This window comes from Bolinopsis microptera, chromosome 5 (assembly GCF_026151205.1).
Source record: "Bolinopsis microptera isolate Bmic1 chromosome 5, MBARI_Bmic_1.0, whole genome shotgun sequence".
Lineage (NCBI taxonomy): Eukaryota > Metazoa > Ctenophora > Tentaculata > Lobata > Bolinopsidae > Bolinopsis > Bolinopsis microptera.
Window position 1 is genome coordinate 21182397 of NC_087076.1, and position 24028 is coordinate 21206424.

Sequence of the window (24028 nt, forward strand, 5' to 3'; positions counted from 1 at the left end):
GCTCACTAATGGTATTGGGACAGCTGCAATGACAAGGTTTACTTGTCTTTGTGAGTAGTGAGTTACTAGTTCACTAATGGTATTGGGACAGCTGCAATGACAAGGTTTACTTGTCTTTGTGAGTAGTGAGCTACTAGTTCACTAATGGTATTGGGACAGCTGCAATAACAAGGTTTACTTGTCTTTGTGAGTAGTGAGCTATACCAGTTCACTAATGATATTTTGACAGCTTGGTAATATTGACCCCAGGCAAAGACTTGCAACATATTCGCCCCATTCACCCAGCCTCATAACATTGCCAAGTCAACTGGGGATCTTACCCTTTTTAAGTGGCTGGGCTTACCTCAACTAATGGTATTGTAGTAGCGATTATCCAGTTGAAAAGTGATCTGTATGCAGGATTCTAGGATTAGAGAAGCAATGGTCATAGTATTCCCTTGTGGCTTTAGTGGCTCAACAGTTGTTGTTAGACTTAGTTTATAGCTTGCGGCTGGCGGCAGGAACCATTTTATTTTTTTTTTATTTTAAATCCAGCAAATTTTCAGGCCAAACATCGAGATCTGAGCCAAGTAATTTAAGCAAAGTAACCTGAACCACTTTATTGGCTAGTGCCCGAAGTGGTCTTACCGACGAGGAGGATACTTTGACTTCTTCTACCTTAGGGGTCGTTCATATATTATTACGTTATAGTTTTTTGGAACATGTTCAGTGTTGTTCACCTCCCCCCTCCGTAATCAGTTTTACACATAGCAATCACTGTGTCAAAATTACACTAGCGTAATCATTCGGACCCCCCCCCCCCCCCCCCCCCCTCAGCGGCTCAGCTGATTACGTAATATGTGAACGACCCCTTAGTGTGACAGACATTTTGGATAAGTTCTCACAACCAAGGATTATCGCCTTCATACAAGCAACAAAACGATTCACCAAATGCGGAGAAAACGAAGTTTAACGTTTTTCTCCACTTATTAATATTTTACCGGGGTAAGCACAGGGCTCCAATGCTCTAAATAACAGTGGTCATGATCTATCCTATAGTGATAATGACCACAGTCCCCTGCGAAGAAGGAGAACCTGAAAATCTGATCGTTGGGTTCAGTTGTCGTATTTCCGATTTCAGTGCAGTTGTGATATGACCTGGGTTCAGTTGCCGTTTAAGCTGATTGGTCACCCAATTAAGCTGATTGGGTACCTGTTAACTGCGTGGGAACTAGGTTCAATTGGGTTCAGTTGTCGGTCACCCGGATTTTTCACGCCGTAGAGTCCTGTTTTGTACGGCGCCGCCGTAGAGTCTTACGCCGTAGAGTCTCATGCTGTAGAGTCCGGACCCCGTTAGGAACATATTATAATTACACGATCTGGCAAAATAGCAGAGCTGGGATTAAAGGCTGGATCACATACTGTGGTCTGTGTGCAGCATGTAACGTCTAGCTGGAACGAAGAATCATCTGGTAATCGTCTAGCTGGTATGGGGTCTAATGCACCATAATATGATGAAACGTTTTCAACGTTTATACCAAACTTATGATCAATGATTTTGTAACAAATATCAAATTTTCTCCATTTTAAAATACCAAGAATACCATATCAATATCATTCGGCTATTATATTATATTATGTTACTGTTGTGGTTACAAAGCATTTGATAACTTATCGCAAAACTCTTCGCGTTCAATAACCAGGTGGCTACAAACTTATAGAGCTACTGCAATAATAATGGACGAATAGCATTGTTAGCTTATCACAATGCTGGCAAGCATGACCGTGCCTCTTATATTCACAATACTATTTAACCCCTTTACTATTTGTAGCGCGATGCACTACTGGGTCGCGCGCTCATCAAATAATGCTTCTCGCAACCACGGTAGATCGGCGAGATGCACCACTGTTAGGCAGTGCGCCATCGACAGTAAGACGCGCGCGCTGACCATTGAATGATTTTTTAGCTCTTATTTCGGCCAGCACATTATTTTGGAAACAATCGAAAAGTTATAATACTTCCCAAATAACAATTTTGTTGAAATTTGGTCAGCTTACGTAAACGCTTATGTTCTACTGAACCTAATTTAGTTTGAGCAATTTCGATGGTCAGAATTTGAGTTATCAACGAATTTATACCTGTTTTGTCATTTTTAGACCTCTTAATCAAGGCCAATCTCTCCCAACTAAATTAGGTTCGGTAGTTAAGTATGATTGGAAGGTTCTGACAAATTTTCAGCATGATTCATGTTCAGGAACCGAAGATATGACAGAATAATATGACAAAAATCAACGAATTTCGTCAAATTACGCGACTTTTACACCTAATTTTGCTCCAAAAGCCGCGTACCATCAAATATGGCACCTAGGCGAAGCTCACTAATCATTCCAAAAAAGTATAACAAATTTGGTACTGTGAAAATTCTCACAGTCTCTAGTAGTAGAAGCTCTTACGGGCAAAAAGACGTGTTTTCTGCTACGAGTTTAGAGACCTAACCGCTAATCAAGCACAATAGTATGATGTCTAAGGATCGATAATATGTTAAGAAGTATAAATTTGGCCTTATTAGTCACGTGCTATACCAATGCGCGTTTTAAACTTTGACAGTCTATTACTCTAAGGCAAATAAAGTAATTATATTCATATTTTGTCAGCAATAAGATCACATTATTTTCTATTTGGTGTGAAAATATGAGCTAGAACGGACATAATCTCGCTGAGTTATAGCTGTTTGAAGTTTATGATGAACGCGCGGGTGCCAATTGATAACAACTAAATGCTTTTGCGCGTAGTGCGCGTCGAAAATTTGGCAAAAACGCTTGCGGAGTGACAATATTCAAACTTCGATAAAGTATATGAAGTGGGTACTTCTCGGGAAGGAAAAATTTAGATAAACACGATGTGACTATTTTTGGGTTGATTTAATACAACTGCAAAAACTTATTCAAACTTCAAGCAAAAAAGTCAAAATTTTTACCACTGTTTTTGATTTTTACCTCAGAACAAATAGAGGGATTTGTTTTATTTTTATACCATCTTGTGCGGCTGTCTTTTAGCTATCTTCATGCAAGTTTTTTCGACATGCCAACAAAATTAACTTGCTCAAAATATCAAAAAACATGGTTTTTTGGCCTATTTTTGGCCCCAAAATCGGTTTTTTGCGATTTTACCCCAGAACAATCAGTCCAATCATCTTAAAACTACTTTTAATCGATTCTACGGTCAAAAATACGTCTAGTAAGGTGTATCTGGGGTCCCTAACGTTTCATGCAGACAATGCCCGTAAGAGCTTCTACTATAGAAAACAATGGTACAAAAATTTTGAAAATCCGAGCAAGTTGATTTTTACCGTGCACCCCCTACCACTGTGCCTCACCGAGCTGCGAAGGATTGACATCGTGAATCAACTTTACTATTTACCCCCTTTACTATTTACCGCCTTGACTTTTATACCCCCTTTACTAGTATACCCCTTTATTGTTTTTCAAGCATTAAGACTCATCGAAAGTAGTTCAGCAGGTATATTTAAGTTCAAAACATTCTAATTTAATTCTAAATATGACAGGAATAAGAAATAGTTATGTGAAGGTTTTTGAGAAATTTGCGCAAAATACGCGCCAGCATGTTATACGAAATTCGGTAAAAAAACCCAAAATCGCCATATTCAGGTGCTTTAAAAACCATGTTAAAATTGTGTTAGAGATCTGAAATTTTGCAGGGCGTCTAGACGTTGACCAAATCGACTGTAAAAAAAGTTTCAAGTTTCAGGAGCATCGGGAAATGGGTTTTCTAGAACCCCTGTTTTACAACAGATTGTCGGGACATATCACAGTGCTGGCAAGCACGAGCGGTGTCTTTATTTGGGGTATACTATGTACCCCCTTTACTATTGTACCCCCTTTACTATTATACCCCCTTTGGTACACATTTGAAGCCTCTTTCTAAGGGGTGCACGATAAAAATAAACTTGCTCGGATTTTCAAAATTTTTGTACCATTGTTTTCTAGAGACTGTGAGAATTTTCACAGTACCAAATTTGTCATACCTTTTTGGAATGATCAGTGAGTTTCGCCTAGGTGCCATAATTGATGGTGCGCGGCTTTAGCAAGCAAAATTAGGTGTAAAAGTCGCGTAATTTGGCGAAATTCGTTGATTTTTGTCGTATTATTCGGTCATATCTTCGGTTCCTGAACATAAATCATGCTGAAAATTTGTCAGAACCTTCTAATCATACTTAACTACCGAACCTAATTTAGTTTGGAGAGATTGGCCTTGATTAAGAGGTCTAAAAATGATAAAATAGGTATAAATTCGTTGATAACTCAAATTCTGACCATCGAAATTGCTCAAACTAATTTAGGTTCAGTAGAACATAAGTGTTTACGTAAGCTGACCAAATTTCAACAAAATTGTTATATGGGAAGTATTATAACTTTTTGATTGTTTCCGAAATAATGTGCTGGCCGAAATACGAGCTAAAAAACCATTCAATGGTCAGCGCGCGCGTCTTACGGTCGATGGCGCACTGCCTACTCTTTCGTGCACGCGAAGCGTGCACTCCGGCCGGAGGCGGCAGGAGTTTTTCAGGCATTAAGACTCATCGGAAGTCGTTCAGCAGATTTATTTTTAGTTCAAAACATTCTAATTTGATGTCAAAGATGACAGGAATAAAAAATAGTTATGTTGAGATTTTTAAGAAATTTGCATAAAATACTCGCCAGCACTGTTATACGAAATTCGGTAAAAAACCCAAAATCGCCATATTCAGGTGCCTTAAAAACCATGTTAAAATTGAGTTAGAGATCTGAAATTTTTCAGGGCGTCTAGACGTTGACCAAATCGACTGCAAAAAAAGTTTCAGGTTTCAGGAGCATCGGGAAGTGGGTTTTCTAAAACCCCTGTTTTACGACAGATTGTCGTGATATCTATCTATATATATACACATATAATTCGAACAATTGAAACAAATCAAATTGGCGGGCAAACGATCCGTTTCATGATATGTATAAAAACAATACCAATCATCAGTGCACTGATGATTGGTATTGTTTTTATACATATCATGAAACGGATCGTTTGCCCGCCAATTTGATTTGTTTCAATTGTTCGAATTATAATGCTCCTGCTTAACTGCAGTCGAGCACTCTCTTTGGGAAACCAAACAACAACTATTTATTATTTATATACACATATTTTACCAAAACCCATAATCATGGGTAGAGTGGACCGCTGCCAGTGTCTCTCTTTCCCAAACAAAAGGAAATGATATTAATTTGATTGACCGTTCTCAAATGCAAAATGATACCGAGAATGAAATCGGTCGCTCGCTTTTCCCCCACAGATGCCTTTGGGTAGTTCTTCTTAATCTATTACAATTGTAAATGAATGGGAAAAGCGAGGGACCGATATCATTCTCGGTATCATTTTGCATTTGAGAACGGTCAATCAAATTAATATCATTTCCTTTTGTTTGGGAAAGAGAGACACTGGCAGCGGTCCACTCTACCCATGATTATGGGTTTTGGTAAAATATCATCTCTTTTTGATTATAATGTCAGGGTACTTTATAACGTCGAAATATAAACTGATATCTTCATTAATATTAATAAGGAGGAAGTTTCCACGATTTAGAAATTTTTCCTTTAAAAACATTTCCTTGTGTTTAGGTAAGCATATCGGTCGATCACTGACTGAATATGCCACTTTATACTCATTCAAGTTGGCATTAAATTCATATATAATGACATTAAAAAGCAGAATTTGTTGGAAATCACGAATGAGCAAAATTCTCACTTTTCGCACGTGCAAACTTTGAGCGGACGTTGCGTGCGCATCCAATATTGAATCGCCGTAAATTTTTGCGTGTAATTGTTTTATATATAGCTTGATAAGCATGCAAAGTTTCAAAGTATTTCAAGAAGAACTGTAATCACAACGGCACTCTAAAGTTGACAGAAAATGACGAAAACAGCAATTTTCAGTGATTTTAGCAATTTTCTATCAATTTGGGCGTGTCCCCACGTGTGCAACTTTTCGATTTTCAACTTTAAAACTAGCCTAATGCACAATTTATACCTATAGGAAGCAGAACTGAGCTCCACAACCCAAGGCATGGCCCAACACCAGAGAATACTAAATCGCAAAATTGACGTTTTTATAAAATAATTCTTCAAAAAAGCACAAACCTCAATGACGAATATCTTTATGAAGGAGCAAGCTAGAAAAACTTTCCGGTAGATTTTCAGAATGCTTGAACAATTATCTAAGATAAAAAATTCCTCAGATTTTGAATTCAATTACTTTTTAATGGTGTAAAATCATTTTTAAAAGTTATTACTTTGTCAAAAATCAAGTTTTAAAAACGGTTAACTTGATGACGTCATCAAGGGGTGTTCATGACGTCAAATAATTTGTTTATACAATGTAAACTAAAGTGTAAACAATTATTTTCAAGACCTGTGGTCGGAAATTGCTGTATCTTTTATACTTTTGAATCTATGGACAATTAAAAACAGGCTACATTTGACTGGCAAAGCGTCTATCCCTGAATATATGTATATATATATGTATGTATCACGACAATCTATCGTAAAACAGGGGTTCTAGAAAACCCATTTCCCGATTATCCTGAGACCTGAAACTTTTTTTGCAGTCGATTTGGTCAACGTCTAGACGCTCTGAAAAATTTCAGATCTCTAACTCGATTTTAACATGGTTATTAAGGCTCCTGAATATGGCGATTTTGGGTTTTTTACCGAATTTCGTATAACAGTGCTGGCGAGTATTTTATGCAAATTTCTTAAAAATCTCAACATAACTATTTATTATTCCTGTCATCTTTGACATCAAATTAGAATGTTTTGAACTAAAATTAAATCTGCTGAACGACTTCCGATGAGTCTTAATGCCTGAAAAACTCCTGCCGGAGGCGGCGGCCTTCGGCCGCCTCCTCCGGCTGGAGTGCACGCTTCGCGTGCACGAAAGAGGCTTGTAACGTGTACCAAAGGGGGTATAATAGTAAAGGGGGTATAATAGTAAAGGGGTTACATAGTATACCCACAATAAATGCACCGGTCGTGCTTGCCAGCACTGTGATATATATATTCAGGGATAGACGCTTTGCCAGTCAATTGTAGCCTGTATTTAAGTGTCCATAGATTCAAAAGTATAAAAGATACAGCCATTTCCGACCACAGGTCTTGCAAATAATTGTTTATACTTTAGTTTACATTGTGTAAAAAAAATATTTGACGTCTTAAACACCCCTTGATGACGTCATCAAGTTAACCGTTTTTAAAACTTGATTTTTGACAAAGTAATAACTTTTAAAATTAATTTTAAACCATTAAGGAGTAATTTTATTCAAAATCTGAGGAAATTTTCACCTTAGATAATTGTTCAAGCATTCTGAAAATCTACCGGAAAGTTTTTCTAGCTTGCTCCTTCATAAAGATATTCGTCATTGAAGTTTGTGCTTTTTTGAAGAATTATTTTATAAAAACGTCAATTTTGCGATTTAGTATTCTCTGGTGTTGGGCCATGCCTTGGGTTGTGGAGCTCAGTTCTGCTTCCTATAGGTATAAATTGTGCATTAGGCTAGTTTTAAAGTTGAAAATCGAAAAGTTGCACACGTGGGGACACGCCCAAATTGATAGAAAATCGCTAAAATCACTGAAAAATGCTGTTTTCGTCATTTTCTGTCAACTTTAGAGTGCCGTTGTGAGTACAGTTCTTCTTGAAATACTTTGAAACTTTGCATGCTTATCAAGCTATATATAAAACAGTTACATGCAAAAATTTACGGCAATTCAATATTGGATGCGCACGCAACGTCCGCTCAAAGTTTGCACGTGCGAAAGGTGAGAATTTTGCTTATTCGTGATTTCCAACAAATTCTGCTTTGCCACGACAGTTTAATGTCATTATATATGAATTTAATGCCTACTTGAATGAGTATTAAGTGGCATATTCAATCAGTGATCGACCGATATGCTTCCCTAAACACAAGGAAATGTTTTTAAAGGAAAAATTTCGAAATTGTTGAAACTTCCTCCTTATTAATGAAGATATCAGTTTATATTTCGACTTTATAAAGTACCCTGACATTATAATCAAAAAGAGATGATATTTTACCAAAACCCATAATCATGGGTAGAGTGGACCGCTGTCAGTGTCTCTCTTTCCCAAACAAAAGGAAATGATATTAATTTGATTGACCGTTCTCAAATGCAAAATGATACCGAGAATGAAATCGGTCGCTCGCTTTTCCCATTCATTTACAATTGTAATAGATTAAGAAGAACTACCCAAAGGCAGCTGTAATCGGCAATGAAGATTCAATAAAATGGGAAAAGCGAGCGACCGATTTCATTCTCGGTATCATTTTGCATTTGAGAACGGTCAATCAAATTAATATCATTTCCTTTTGTTTGGGAAAGAGAGACACTGACAGCGGTCCACTCTACCCATGATTATGGGTTTTGGTAAAATACAGATATACATATATATTCAGGGATAGACGCTTTGCCAGTAAATTATAGCCTTTATTTAAGTGTTCATAGATTCAAAAGTATAAAAGATATAGCCATTTCCGACCACAGGTCGTGCGAGTAATTATTTACACTTTAGTTTACATTGTATAAAAAAATTATTTGACGTCATAAACACCCCTTGATGACGTCATCAAGTTAACCGTTTTAAAAACTTGATTTTTGACAAAGTAATCACTTTTAAAATCGATTTTACACCATTAAGAATTAATTTTATTCAAGATTTGAGGACATATTGAAGTTAGATAATTGTTTAAGCATTCTGAAAATCTACCGGAAAGTTTTTCTACCTTGCTCCTTCATAAAGATATTCGTCATTGAAGTTTGTGCTTTTTGAAGAATTATTTTATAAAAACGTCAATTTTGCGATTTAGTATTCTCTGGTGTTGGGCGATGCCTTGGGTTGTGGAGCTCAGTTCTGCTTCCTATAGGTATAAATTGTGCATTAGGCTAGTTTTAAAGTTGAAAATCGAAAAGTTGCACACGTGGGGACACGCCCAAATTGATAGAAAATTGCTAAAATCACTGAAAATTGCTGTTTTCGTCATTTTCTGTCAACTATAGAGTGCCGTTGTGATTACAGTTCTTTTTGAAATACTTTGAAACTTTGCATGCTTATCAAACTATATATAAAACACCAACATGACAAAATTTACGGCGATTCAGTATTGGATGCGCACGCAACGACCGCTCAAAGTTTGCACGTGCGAAAGGTGAGAATTTTGCTCATTCGTGATTTCCAACAAATTCTGCTTTGCCACGACAGTTTAATGTCATTATATATGAATTTAATGCCAACTTGAATGAGTATAAAGTGGCATATTCAGTCAGTGATCGACTGATATGCTTACCTAAACACAAGAAAATGTTTTTAAAGGAAAAATTTCGAAATCGTTGAAACTTCTTCCTTATTGAATTTGATGAAGATATCAGTTTATATTTTGTATTTCAACTATATAAAATTAAAGTACCCTGACATTATAATCAAAAATAGATGATATTTGACCAAAACCCATAATCATGGGTAGAGTGGACCGCTGCCAGTGTCTCTCTTTCCCAAACAAAAGGAAATGATATTAATTTGATTGACCGTTCTCAAATGCAAAATGATACCGAGAATGAAATCGGTCGCTCGCTTTTCCCATTCATTTACAATTGTAATACATTAAAAAGAACTACCCGAAGGCAGCTGTACTCGGCAATAAAGTTTCAATAAACTTCAGCTAATTCAATAAGTAATAACTACCACCCTTACCCCGAAATACTAGGTATCGACCCGAACGCAACCCAAAGAGATTTTTACAGCATCTGATTGATGTAATCAATCTAAACTTATTACAATTCGTAAGCCGTGAATGAATGGGAAAAGCGAGTGACCGATTTCATTCTCGGTATCATTTTGCATTTGAGAACGGTCAATCAAATTAATATCATTTCCTTTTGTTTGGGAAAGAGAGACACTGGCAGCGGTCCACCCTACCCATGATTATGGGTTTTGGTCAAATACTATTAATGCTTTTCATACAAAGTTATATACTTATTATCAGCTCAAATAAACCTCATGAGGTCGCAAAAACAAAAGAAAATATGTGGCTTATGACAAGGTTTAGTTATTCAAATCTCTAATCAGAGTGAGGACTCCATATTATTAAGATAGGTTTTATTTTTTCCCCACATTGCTGTTCCTTGGTGAGCTAAAGAACATACTCTTCTTTAATAGTTTTTTTTTGTGTTTAAAACTTTGATTAAGACAATTTATAATTCCATATTTTCAAAACTTAATCTAATTTTATGGGCGGTGACTACAATTACAACGATTAAACTATTAACAACACTACAAATCTATTACATTTATTGAGGCCGTTACCGTTAAGGAATGTATTTAATGTAGTTATTGAGGAGTCCTAACTCTCCTCACGTCCGTAAATGGAGTTTTCTTTGTATCATATTATATGTAATATTACTTTTATTACTTTTCAGCTTTAATAATCAGACTAATCTTCTTCTTGTAATGCACAGCATATTGTATAGCAGAGCCTCGTCCCTCGTAATTACCAACCTATTCGAATTTGTTATCACTTCGATCTGAACTCTTAACCTGATTCAAGTTATCTAATTCACATTGATTAACAGAAATGTGACTGATCCAATACAGAAAGCACCGCACACCACAGGTAACCCGATGCATCGATGGTAAATACGTCAAAAAATCGCCTGTAAATACGCCGTATTCAAAAATTCTAAGAAATACGTGAAATACGGCAAAATTTGGCGCTTAAATTCTTTGATGGTAAAATTTTTCAAAATACGCGCGTATCTCTATGGAAATACGTGATTACAGATTAGTGATATTTGCGCGTGCGTCGCTGGCTCAGTGGTATATAGCAATACTGACAGTCGTTTTGGAGACTTTACGGTGCTCGAATGAAAACGCTGCAGCGACTTGCTATTCTTATGCTGAACCAACCAATCAGTCAGTCTGCTGCAAAGCAGAGCTTCTAAGGGTATAAAGCAGTTATGCCTCCCTCGAGGAATAGACTTTCAACCGAGACCCAGTTCCAGTGCATTTTTATCTATTACAATATTCGCAGACTAAGATCACAAGTCTCTCTTGCTTGAATTTTGAAACCGGTTACCGGATTAACACGGACTTCCCAGTGGCATAAATTTAAAAAGTGACTAGGAATCCAGCCTGGAAAGAAAAAACGGTTATAATAAATTTTTAAAACGGCTACAATAATTTTTTCGGCCGGAAGACGATTTCATTTCACCTTGCTAGTTATATTACAGAGGTATTTTTAGTTATTCATTAGTTATTCATAATTGCCAAAAGTATGGGAAAAAATGATCCTATCCAAGTCTCGAACTCGCTATCTGATGCTATGGAGCTAGCGTATTAACCAATTAGGCCACGATTCCATATACTGTAATGTAATATTTATATATATATATCTTCGCGCGTTACTGCAACTTAATTTGAAATACGTAATTTATCACCGGGAAATACGTATGCGTAGTATCTACGCGTAGTCTCCCCAAAACGCATTTACCATCCTTGACCCGATGAACCCCAAAACTCTGGAACCATACTTCATCACCGGGGTACCTTGTGTAATACTGAGTATGATTACAATCACCCTCAACATCTTTGTTGTCAACTTCTACCGGAAAAACAAACTCTCCCTAGTCCCACTCCTTTATATTATGATATCAGGGGCTGATATTCTGACTGCTGTTGGGGTCATACACCAGTCCATAGCAATCTCACTCTTCACAAGAGATCTAATCAGCGAGGCAACTCTGGACCATAACACAGTAGTATGCTTCACTCTCACCCAGATAAGCTACAGATCGTCCGTATTCTACAACTTAGTACTCGCTGTTTCCAGGACAGTCATGATCCTCAGACCCTTCCACCAGATCAAGATAAAGATGGTGATACTGGTCTATGTTCTGTATGTTGTGCCTTGGATTGTCATTGCTGGACTTGATATATATCAGGTTTATATCGTGGAAAAATGGTTCACTAAGGGTTTCTATGTTAAGTACGCTGTTATGGGCTCCGGTCTGGCAACTATGGTTGCAGGTGGATTTCCAAATGGTCAAACAAAATGGTTCGGCACAGTGGTGACGCTCCTGGTGATTGCTTTCCTGATACCAGTCGTTATTATCATTATTACGTACATTCTGCAGGTCATATCTCTCCACAGATCAAGTCAGTTCCCAGCTAGCTCCAATCAACGTCACGTGACCATTACAGTTATCCTCATGTCATCCCTATTTGTCATCTGTAACTCTGCGTTCTACGGATATCTGTTTTCAATGCTGTTAGGACTAAAATACCGTGATCATTTTACTCTTTTTATAGCAGTGTTTGGGACATTGCTGCCGATTCTAGGTTCAGCCCTGAATCCTGTTATCATCATCTCTAGAAGTGGGGGATTGAGAGAAAGGTTTCTGGCCCCAGTGAGGAGGAGAGTTCCGTTAAGTTTGAGGGGGCAAATTTCAAACAGAGTCAGTGCTGCGACAGAACAAAGTGGAGGGACTGTATAAGAGTACAAATAAGAGTAAAGATAAAAGAAAGTGCTGAATAAACTGAAGTCCGCTGGGTCGGCTTCTTGAATACTGCATATCTACAATAACCTCATACATACTACTGACTTCTTCATTATAATAAGAAAAATATATAAAAAGAACAAAAATTATAATAAAAAATCATTAAAAAAGTATTTATCTATTACATAGATGTTCTCTTTCTTATTTTATAATTTATTTTTTATAATTTTTTCGGCAGAAGAAGCGTAGTGATATATTACTTAATCTTGAAATGAATATATTGAATACTTAGTGAATATCTTCTAGTTGTAAATAATTCTCTTTCTTTATCTTCTGTTTTTCTGTCTTAAGCCGCCGAAGCATATAATTTATTCAATTTCGATTAAACATTGCAGAAACGAATTAGCTATAGAAGCAGACAGAAATTAAACTTGAGAGTAGCGAATTATTTTAATCGAAGAATCTTAACTCTGCAATATGACCACCAAAGATGGAGAGTTAATTTTTAGTAGAGAAAGTAGATTTTACTCTTATAACTTGTTAAACTTATAACAAAGTTAGTCAGCATCTATTTCATAGTTTTGGTCACATTAATGCTGGGTCAAAATTTTGGGCTCTAACCTCCTATTCCTTGGCCAATTTTTATTTTTTCATGCTGATTTGGAGGCCAATAAAGCATTTGACCCAATCACAAAAGTTTCAGTTGTATATGAATATCTTTTACGGTTTTTGCGGAAAGTCGCATTAATAAAGTTGATGCCGTGGTGTTAGTAAAATGGTACGGATAAACACATCCATAATCCATATATATCGTCTCGCTTTATATATAGTAAGATTATAAAGCCCTTTACAGCACGGCTCCGGTGTGTCTATACACGTGATATCCGAGTGACGTAGTCACGAGGTATTGTCACGTGGTATGACCCGTGACAGTTCTTAGCCATTTAGAGGGCTGATCCCCCCTGCGGTCAAATTTTATACGACTGGGATCAAGTAAACTTGTGTGGCTCTTGCCAATCTATGTATCACTACCATCATGCTACTTTACCACTTTACCCATTGATTATGAGACTGAGAGTTTTATTTCCTTTCACGCTTCAGCCTGGAGCTCGCCTGTCATTGATACTTATAAAAATACAGTACGTTTATAACGGAGGTCACATGAACAACACCAAGCATCCATTGATATGTTTAGAAATCGCCAAGTGATATCCAGATGTCCTGCACGCTACCTGTCAGATGGAAGGCCTCTCATTGGACAAGGAACACTTTTGAAGGTGTGAAAAATTAGATTTTGGTATTTTCGACCTCTTAAACTTAAAGCTTCGATAAGGTAGATCACGCTATACTTTTGAAGAAGCTCCATATGCACGGTATCTAGGGCAACGCCCACCGTTGGCTGGAGAGCTTCCTCAGTGGAAGAACCCAACATGTCGTTGACATACGTTGCATGCCACTTTTCGCGCCGAAGGTGCTAAGTGGGGTACCACAGGGCACTGTGTTAGGCCCACTGCTAATGTGCTATTCATTTTGTATATAAACGACCTGTTCCTAGTTGTAAAACATTTGCATAGCTAATTAAAAATGTTCGCTGAACTCCCCGTCCGACTGCAAATGTATCCAGGAAGAATGAAGATCTCTGTGCAGTCTAATAGTGCGATGGGCAGTAGCAAACAACATGGAGCTAAACGAAAGTAAGTTCAAACTTCTCCAGCATAGTAAGAACCCTGAGCTAAAGAAACCCTACATTTTACCATTTGGTGCATCGATATCTTCTGATGATGCCGTGAAAGATCTCGGTGTGTATGTTGACAGTGATCTCTCCTGGCGTCAACACATCACAAGAAAGTCCTCTGAGGCAGCGAGCGAAGCTGGATGGGTACTGAGAACTTTCTCTACCAGAGACAAAGACACGATGATGATGCTCTTAAAGACATAAGTCTGCTCTATTGTCGAGTATTGTTGTGCTCTCTGGTCGCCTCACCTGCAGTGTGACATAATCATGATTGAGTCGATCCAACGCTCATTCACTGCAAAAATAGCAGGATACAAGCATCTTAGCTACTGGGAGCACCTGAAGCAGCTTGATCTCTACTCCCTACAGCACCAAGGTACCCAAGGTAGGTAGGTACATGTTCCTGCAATGTAGTCAGTTGTCTATATTTGAGTGGCATCCCTTCACCCTAACCCACTACATCCTCCCCATTACGTGTTCCTGCAATGTAGTGAGTTGTCTATATTTGAGTAGCATCCCTTCACCCTAACCCACTACACCCTCCCCAGTACGTGTTCCTGCAATGTAGTGAGTTGTCTATATTTGAGTGGCATCCCTTCACCTTAACCCACTACATCCTCCCCAGTACGTGTTCCTGCAATGTAGTGAGTTGTCTATATTTGAGTGGCATCCCTTCACCCTAACTTCAGCTCCTAAAGAGGACTATCTCTCCGTGCATATCAGGAAATCGGGTGACTGGACATGACAGGTGAGTTATTACCGGGATGTTTACCTGGTGTTAGTAGTAAATTGTATTGTTGTGTCAATTAATAATATGTCCTGTTCTCTCCAGTTTATCTTTTTAAGCTTTCGTTCAGTTTTTGAAGACATAGTTTGAAGAAAACTAAAAATATTACCTAACCCAATTATTTATACAGCTTCCCTACTGAAAGCTGTAGCCGGTCATTCTACCAAAGAGGGAAAGAGAGTAGAGCTGAACTTTAAAATAGCAGTTGATGGACCTTAATCCACATTTTCTGTGCAAACTCGACTTGCTTTATATCCTATAATAAACTCATAGCCCAACCAGTCAACCAAAGAATAATCGATAAGAATGTATCTGCTATTATTCACAAGAAACCTGTGAGTTTCACCTTCCATTCTATGATCTCAGGACATATTCAAGTACAAGACTACGGTTTTAATTGGAGCTGGAGCCGGAGTAACGCCGTATGCATCCATATCAAAATCAGTGTGGTGAGTAAACACTATAATTAGTATTTAAATTAGTATAATAGGTATTTAAATAAGTATAATTATTATAATTAGTTAAATTAATGCAATTATTATAATTAGTACAATAAGTATAATTATTATAATTAGTATGATTAGTATAATTAGCAAAATTAGTATAATTGGTATAATTATCAAATCAACATAATTAGCAAAATTAGTATAATTAGAAAAATTTGTGTCATTAGAAAAATTAGTGTAATTAGCAAAATTAGTGAAATTAGCGAATTTAGTATAAATAGCAAAATTAGTATAATTAGCAAAATTCTTATAACTAACAAAATCATTATAATTAGCAAAATTATTATAATTAGCGAAATTAGTAAATTAAACATGATTAGCATAATAATCTGAATAGTATCTCGTTGAGACTATCAAATAGTAAATTTCGCAATATTTTGGCCGATTTCTGCCATAAATGATTTAAACAGAATATTTTCTCACTCTTTAATTTTGGCCAATAAGTTCATGTCGTGAGCCACTAATTTTGGGTCTTATAGTGACATTTTGTTTAAATGGTGAGTTTAGAAACACTTATACTCTTATAGTACCTTGTTCAATTATTTATTTGTTTATCATATGTATATGATGTATTATTTTATGGCCTTGCTGAAATGTTTTATTCGAAAGAGAGTTGTGAGATTACACATTTAACTATTGCACCTGTTTGAAACAAATCATAGTCATTACTAGCGAAGTAATGTAAAACTGAAAAGTCAAAAGTAATACAACTCTGTGCTTTTAAATTAGTACTTTAAAAAAGTAATGTAAATTGTAAAGTAAAATGTATTTAAATTTCTTATTGTAAAAAACATCAGTTAAAAATGGTAAGTAATAATATACACCTTAAAGAAAATAATCACACTCCACACAACATTTATTTTTTAAATTTCAAAATAAATCTCTAAATTTCTCGGTGACTGCCGATTTATAAAAACGTTCAAATGATTTAAAGTTATCTCTCAAAAAAATCCGATTCCATTTATCAATCGGTTGCATTTCTTAAAATGTTAAAAGGGACACCAGTTCTACTGTTCGGTGCGGTGTACAATGTTTACCATCTTCAGTGGTAGGTTGATACTATTACTAGTCAAATTGTTCATTAAGATAGCTTGAAATGTCTGGTTACAGCAGTATCTCACAGTGGCGGAGGTCCGTGTCTTTTCTCGTGATCTTCATTTCAATATCATGAGGCTCGTTCTTGGATTCTGAAATGGTCGAGTGACAAAAATTTGTTATTATGTACTTTTTGGTAAAGACCACATTTCGTGTTCGGAACGTAAAAGTAGAAATGATCACATTTCATGAAATAATAATTATTGAACAGTTTGTAGAAAATTTTAAACAAAAAGAATATGTTTCACTTCTTGTACTTACTATTCACAGCTGCCTAACAAGGTTTACAAAGGGTTCACACTTTGTTTTGTCAGTTGAAATTTTCGTTCCTGCTGAGTAAGAATCTGAGATAAAGTGTTATAATATGCTATAATAGCAAAACATGCAGATTTATGAAAACGTTTAAAATGATAAATCCGATTCCATTTATCAATCGGTTGCATTTGTTAAAATCTTAAAAGGGACACCGGTTCTACTGTTTGGTACGGGGTACAATGTTTACCATCTTCAGTGGTAGGTTGATACTAGTGAAATTGTCCATTAAGATAGCTTGAAATGTCTGGTTACAGCAGTATCTCACAGTGGCGGAGGTCTGTGCCTTTTCTCGAGATCTTTGTTTCAATATCATGAGGCTCGTTCCTGAATTCTGAAACGGTCGAGTGACAAAAATCTGTTATTATGTACTTTTTGGTAAACACTACATTTCGTGTTCGGAACGTAAAAGTAGAAATGATCACATTTCATGAAATAATAATTATTGAACAGTTTGTAGAAAAATTTAAACGAGAAGAATATTTTTCACTTCTTGTACTTACTATTCACAGCTGCCTAAAAAGGTTTACAAAGGGTTCACATTTTGTTTTGTCGGTTGAAATGTTCGTTCCTGTTGAGTAAGGGTCTGAGATAAAGTGGTATAATATGCTATAATAGCAATACATGCAGATTTATGAAAACGTTTAAAATGATTAACCCGATTCCCTTTATCAATCGGTTGCATTTCTTAAGATGTTAAAAGGGACACCGGTTCTACTGTTCGGTACGGTGTACAATGTTTACCATCTTCAGTGGTAGGTTGATATAGTCAAATTGTTTATTAAGATAGCTAATGTCTGGTTACAGCAGTATCTCACAGTGGCGGAGGTCTGTGTCTTTTCTCGAGATCTTCGTCACAATATCATGAGGCTCGTTCCTGGATTCTGAAATGGTAGACTGACAAAAATCTGGTATTATATGTATAATAGTCTTTGATAAACACCAAAGTTCGTGTTCGGAACGTAAAAGTAGAAATGATCACATTTCATGAAATAATAATTATTGAACAGTTTGTAGACAAATTTAAACGAGAAGAATATTTTTTTCACTTCTTGTACTTACTATTCACAGCTGCCTAAAAAGGTTTACAAAGGGTTCACATTTTGTTCTGTCAGTTGAAATGTTCCTGTTGAGTAAGGGTCTGAAATAAATTGTTATAATATGATATAATAGTAATACATGCAGATTTATCTAAAACGTTTAAAATGATTAATCCGATTCCATTTATCAATCGGTTGCATTTCTTAAAATGTTAAAAGGGACACCGGTTCTACTGTTCGGTACAGTGTACAATGTTTACCTTCTTCGGTGGTAGGTTGATACAAGTCAAATTGTTCATTAAGATAGCTTAAAATGTCTGGTTACAGCAGTATCTCACAGTGGCGGAGGTCTGTGTCTTTTCTCGTGATTGTCGTTTCAATATCACGAGGCTCGTTCCTGGATTCTGAAATGGTCGAGTGACAAAAATTTGTTATTATGTAGTTTTTGGTAAACACCACATTTCGTGTTCGGAACGTAAAAGTAAAAATGATCACATTTCATGAGATAATAATTATTGAACAGTTTATAGAAAAATTTAAACGAGAAAAATATTTGTCACTTCTTGTACTTACTATTCACAGCTGCCTAAAAAGGTTTACAAAGGGTTCACATTTTGTTTTGTCAGTTGAAAGGTTCGTTCCTACTGAGTAAGGATCTGAAATAAATTGTTATTATATGATGTGATAGCAAAAAATCAAAACTTTGTTAAATCTTTGAATATATTTTGAATTTTGTTTAATGTTAAATACATATTTATCACAGTGCTGGCAAGCACGACCGTTGCATTTATTGTGGGTATACTATGTTCCCCATTTACTATTATACCCCCTTTACTATTATACCCCCTTTACTATTATACCCCCTTTGGTACACGTTACAAGCCTCTTTTGTGCACGCGAAGCGTGCACTCCGGCCGGAGGCGGCGGCCGAAGGCCGCCGCCTCCGGCAGGAGTTTTTCAGGCATTAAGACTCATCGGAAGTCGTTCAGCAGATTTATTTTTAGTTCAAAACATTCTAATTTGATGTCAAAGATGACAGGAATAAAAAATAGTTATGTTGAGATTTTTAAGAAATTTGCATAAAATACTCGCCAGCACTGTTATACGAAATTCGGTAAAAAACCCAAAATCGCCATATTCAGGTGCCTTAAAAACCATCTTAAAATTGAGTTAGAGATCTGAAATTTTTCAGGGCGTCTAGACGTTGACCAAATCGACTGCAAAAAAAGTTTCAGGTTTCAGGAGCATCGGGAAATGGGTTTTCTAGAACCCCTGTTTTACGATAGATTGTCGTGATACATACATACATACATATATATACATATACATATATTCAGGGATAGACGCTTTGCCAGTCAATTGTAGCCTGTATTTAGGTGTCCATAGATTTAAAAGTATAAAAGATACAGCCATTTCCGACCACAGGTCTTGCAAATAATTGTTTACACTTTAGTTTACATTGTATAAAAAAATTATTTGACGTCATAAACACCCCTTGATGACGTCATCAAGTTAACCGTTTTTAAAACTTGATTTTTGACAAAGTAATAACTTTTAAAATTAATTTTAAACCATTAAGGAGTAATTGTATTCAAAATCTGAGGAAATTTTTACCTTAGATAATTGTTCAAGCATTCTGAAAATCTACCGGAAAGTTTTTCTAGCTTGCTCCTTCATAAAGATATTCGTCATTGAAGTTTGTGCTTTTTTGAAGAATTATTTTATAAAAACGTCAATTTTGCGATTTAGTATTCTCTGGTGTTGGGCCATGCCTTGGGTTGTGGAGCTCAGTTCAGCTTCCTATAGGTATAAATTGTGCATTAGGCTAGTTTTAAAGTTGAAAATCGAAAAGTTGCACACGTGGGGACACGCCCAAATTGATAGAAAATTGCTAAAATCACTGAAAATTGCTGTTTTCGTCATTTTCTGTCTACTTTAGAGTGCCGTTGTGATTACAGTTCTTCTTGAAATAATTTGAAACTTTGCATGCCTATTAAACTATATATAATACAATTACATGCAAAAATTTACGGCGATTCAATATTGGATGCGCACGCAACGTCCGCTCAAAGTTTGCACGTGCGAAAGGTGAGAATTTTGCTCATTCGTGATTTCCAACAAATTCTGCTTTGCCACGACAGTTTAATGTCATTATATATGAATTTAATGCCAACTTGAATGAGTATTAAGTGGCATATTCAGTCAGTGATCGACCGATATGCTTCCCTAAACACAAGGAAATGTTTTTTAAAGGAAAAATTTCGAAATCGTTGAAACTTCCTCCTTATTAATGAATATATCAGTTTATGTTTCGACTTTATAAAGTACCCTGACATTATAATCAAAAAGAGATGATATTTTACCAAAACCCATAATCATGGGTAGAGTGGACCGCTGCCAGTGTCTCTCTTTCCCAAACAAAAGGAAATGATATTAATTTGATTGACCGTTCTCAAATGCAAAATGATACCGAGAATGAAATCGGTCGCTCGCTTTTCCCATTCATTTACAATTGTAATACTAATAGATTAAGAAGAACTACCCCAAGGCAGCTGTACTCGGCAATGAAGATTCAATAAACTTCAGCTTGTTCAATAAGTAATAACTACCACCCTTGTCCCTTACCCCGAAATACTAGGTATCGACCCGAACGCAACCCAAAGAGATTTTTACAGCATCTGATTGACATGTAATCAATCGAAAATTATTACAATTCGTAAGCCGTGAATGAATGGGAAAAGCGAGCGACCGATTTCATTCTCGGTATCATTTTGCATTTGAGAACGGTCAATCAAATTAATATCATTTCCTTTTGTTTGGGAAAGAGAGACACTGGCAGCGGTCCACTCTACCCATGATTATGGGTTTTGGTAAATAAATGATATGTATTTAACATTGAATAATGTTTATAAATGTTTATAAACACAAACATGTCTCACAGTGATGGAGTTATGTGTCTTTTTCAGGGTATTCATCCCTTATCAATGCCATGAAGCTCGTTTCTGTAATCTGTATTCTGAAATGGTGATTTGATTGCCGAGTGACACATTATTTCTGGTATTGTACATGTAATTTCTGGTGATCAGCACAGTTCATGTTCAAAATTTGATCACAGTCAAGTTCAAAATAAGTTAGATAATATCAATGTGTGTATTAAACAGCGATTGAATTTTAGGAATTCAGCACAATAGAAGTGTTATCACGAAAAATCACTTTAAAAAAGGTCATTTTACTAACCTTCAATTACTAACCATCAATTCTCATTAATTGGTTGAAGCTGATATCCTTTCTTTCTACCTGTTGAAAATTCGTATAGTCTTTATACTGCATCGTCTTCGTTCCTGGAGTTGGTTATTAATAACTTAAAATAAGAGTAAATTATCATTAATTTACGATAATATAAAGATCTTCTCGCTTTTGCCAAATTTGAAATGGAAAGCACCGGATCTCCAGTCAGTTTCTAATATTTGCTAGACAATATTACCAAGCTATCAATGGTGTATGTAATAACAATTAACTAGATTCTACTTATTAAGTATAGGTACGTACCGTAATTGTAGCTGCTGATTAAGCTGAAAGTTGGTTTAAAAACGAAGGCAAATAACTTTGCTTTTCTAAAGTTGTTATATATTAGGGCTGGATAAACTTCAGCAGTTGAAAACTAATTACAACACTACAAATCTATTACATTTATTGAGTATTATGTAACGCGATGGAAATATTTTAAGCGGGTAATATCATCCTGTCCAAACCCAGGATACATAACATCAGTGGCGTAACAAAGGGCCCCGCTGACCCCGCTGTGCGTGACTGCGGGGGGGGGGGGCGCCGTCTTAGGGGGGGGGGCGCCAAATCGTCGTTTGAATGTGGGACAATTTCGAAAACTTAACTTAAGCACTAGCAAAACTGCGCGTTTTGCTCTAGAAACGCACTTTTTTAGAGATTTTACCGGCGTATTCTCCCAAATCACCTAATTTGTTCAATTTTAGGGAGGGGTACCAAAAGGGGAGGGGGCGCCAACAGGGGGGCGCTTTTTCGGCGGGGGGGGGGGCGCCAACAGGCAACGTTTTGCCACTGCATAACATGAAGACTTTCTTGTAACTTTGTATGAGAAGTATTAATATAAAGATATAAGCCTTATAATGTTACAATTTTTTGGATATTGATTGAGCAGTTTTTTTGAAAGATTTCGACGAAAAGAGTAATCTTTCGCTTCTTGTACTTACTGCTCACAGCTCGTAAAATGGTCAACAAAGGATTCACATTTTGTCTTTTCAGTTGAAAGGTTCGTTCCCGCTGAGCAGTGAGCACTGAGCAAGGGTCTGAAACAAATTGTTATAATATGATATAATAGCAATACATCACACCTTTGCTAAATCTTTGAATAGATTTTGAATTTAATTTAATGTTAAACCGATATTACACTTTTACATTCGTTGCTAAATTGTAGCTCTCTTATCAGCAGTTTTGTGTGCGCGTTGAATTATCTCTCTGGCTTTGTAGATTTGTATACATTGTTTGTACATTTTCTGTACAACGTGTACGATGCCTTTGCCGCTACAGAATGAACACTTGGATATGCTAGATGATGCTATGGTTATGAATGGCCAGTTCCTTACGGAGTATGTGAATCAGATACACATGGCAACTAACAGTATTTTCAAGGAGATTAGAAGTAAAATCGGTGCCGAACACAACGATGATGTGCAATTTGACAAACTGAACCAGAGAAGTGTGCCTAGAGAGAGTTTATCAGAATGGCTAGAGACAGTGTGCTGTTTGCTGAACGATTATTGTGGTCCATTGTTACAATCTGCCACAGAAACAGCTACCGACAACAGGGTGTTCAGGAAAGAAAAAATAGTAGATGCGAATAAGATCATAGAACTGCAAGAGAAGTTACTCTCTAAGCAAGAAGAAGATATGACAAAAATCAGTGATCTGCAGGAGAAGTTAGCTTTGAAGAAGGATGACGAGATTGGAACTGTGAAAAGTGCAGCTCAGAAAGAGATTAAGACCTTTTCGTCTCTGTTGAAAAACACGTGCAAAAACGCCTTTGCACCGAAGAAAATCCAAGCTGCAGTAAAAAGGGTTGCCCTAGAAGAAGATCGAAGTAAAAGTCTGATTATATTTGGGATCCCAGAGACTGAGGAGAACTTGGATGCTAAGGTATCTGGTATTTTGTTGGACCATCTCAACGAAAAACCAAAAATTTTGAGATGTAATAGAGTTGGAAAGGACACAAGTGAACGAGTCAGACCAGTTAAATTCACTTTGTCAAGCTCAGATCAAGCTCGTACCATCTTGAGCAAGACTAAGTTATTAAGACATGTAGACGGGTTTACTTCTGTTTACATAACTCCTGATAGATCAGCTGCATACAGAATAGCCTACAACAAAGTTGTCGTCCAGCTACTCAATAAAAGGACAGCAGAGCCGGACAAAGTTCACGTAATCAGGAACTTTAGAGTCATTAGCTCGGAGAAGGAGCCTTGAGAGTTTTATATTTTCTATAAGTACAATATTATATGTTTTGATTCATTGATTAATTAATTGTTGCTAGGGCCCAATGTTATTGCGGGTGTGGTATTTACTGCACACTACCGTGTTTTGGTTACCCCTCTCTCAATACATAATTTGGCTTTCGATATTCTGGGATAGTGAAAATTAGGGCTATATCGGTTTTTTCCTTTTATAACTGGGTTTATTTAGAAGCATTCAATTCTGTATAATTATGTATTGTTTGAAAAGTTTTAGATTAAAAAAAATACATATTTATAAATAATATGTATTTAACATTGAATAATGTTAATAAATTTTTATAAACACAAATATGTCTCACAGTGATGGAGTTATGTGTCTTTTATCGGGGTATTCATCACTTATCAATGCCATGAAGCTCGTTTTGTAATCTGTATTCTGAAATGGTGATTTTATTGCCGAGTGACACAATATTTTTGGTATTGTA

At 36.4% G+C, this 24028-nt stretch overlaps 2 protein-coding genes across 4 annotated transcripts in view; both read left to right on the top strand.

The window, feature by feature from the left end:
* Positions 1 to 10364: 10364 nt before the first annotated feature.
* Positions 10365 to 24028, top strand: part of LOC134814772 (stromal membrane-associated protein 2-like) — a 90601-nt gene continuing 76937 nt past the window's right edge. For both annotated transcript variants that reach the window (XM_063822986.1, XM_063822988.1), the window contains exon 1: positions 10365 to 10388. The gene's annotated coding sequence lies outside the window, so the exon portion shown is untranslated. The remainder of the gene's footprint in view (positions 10389 to 24028) is intronic.
* Positions 21730 to 24028, top strand: part of LOC134814776 (serine/threonine-protein kinase 33-like) — a 59444-nt gene continuing 57145 nt past the window's right edge. For both annotated transcript variants that reach the window (XM_063822993.1, XM_063822994.1), the window contains exon 1: positions 21730 to 21756. The gene's annotated coding sequence lies outside the window, so the exon portion shown is untranslated. The remainder of the gene's footprint in view (positions 21757 to 24028) is intronic.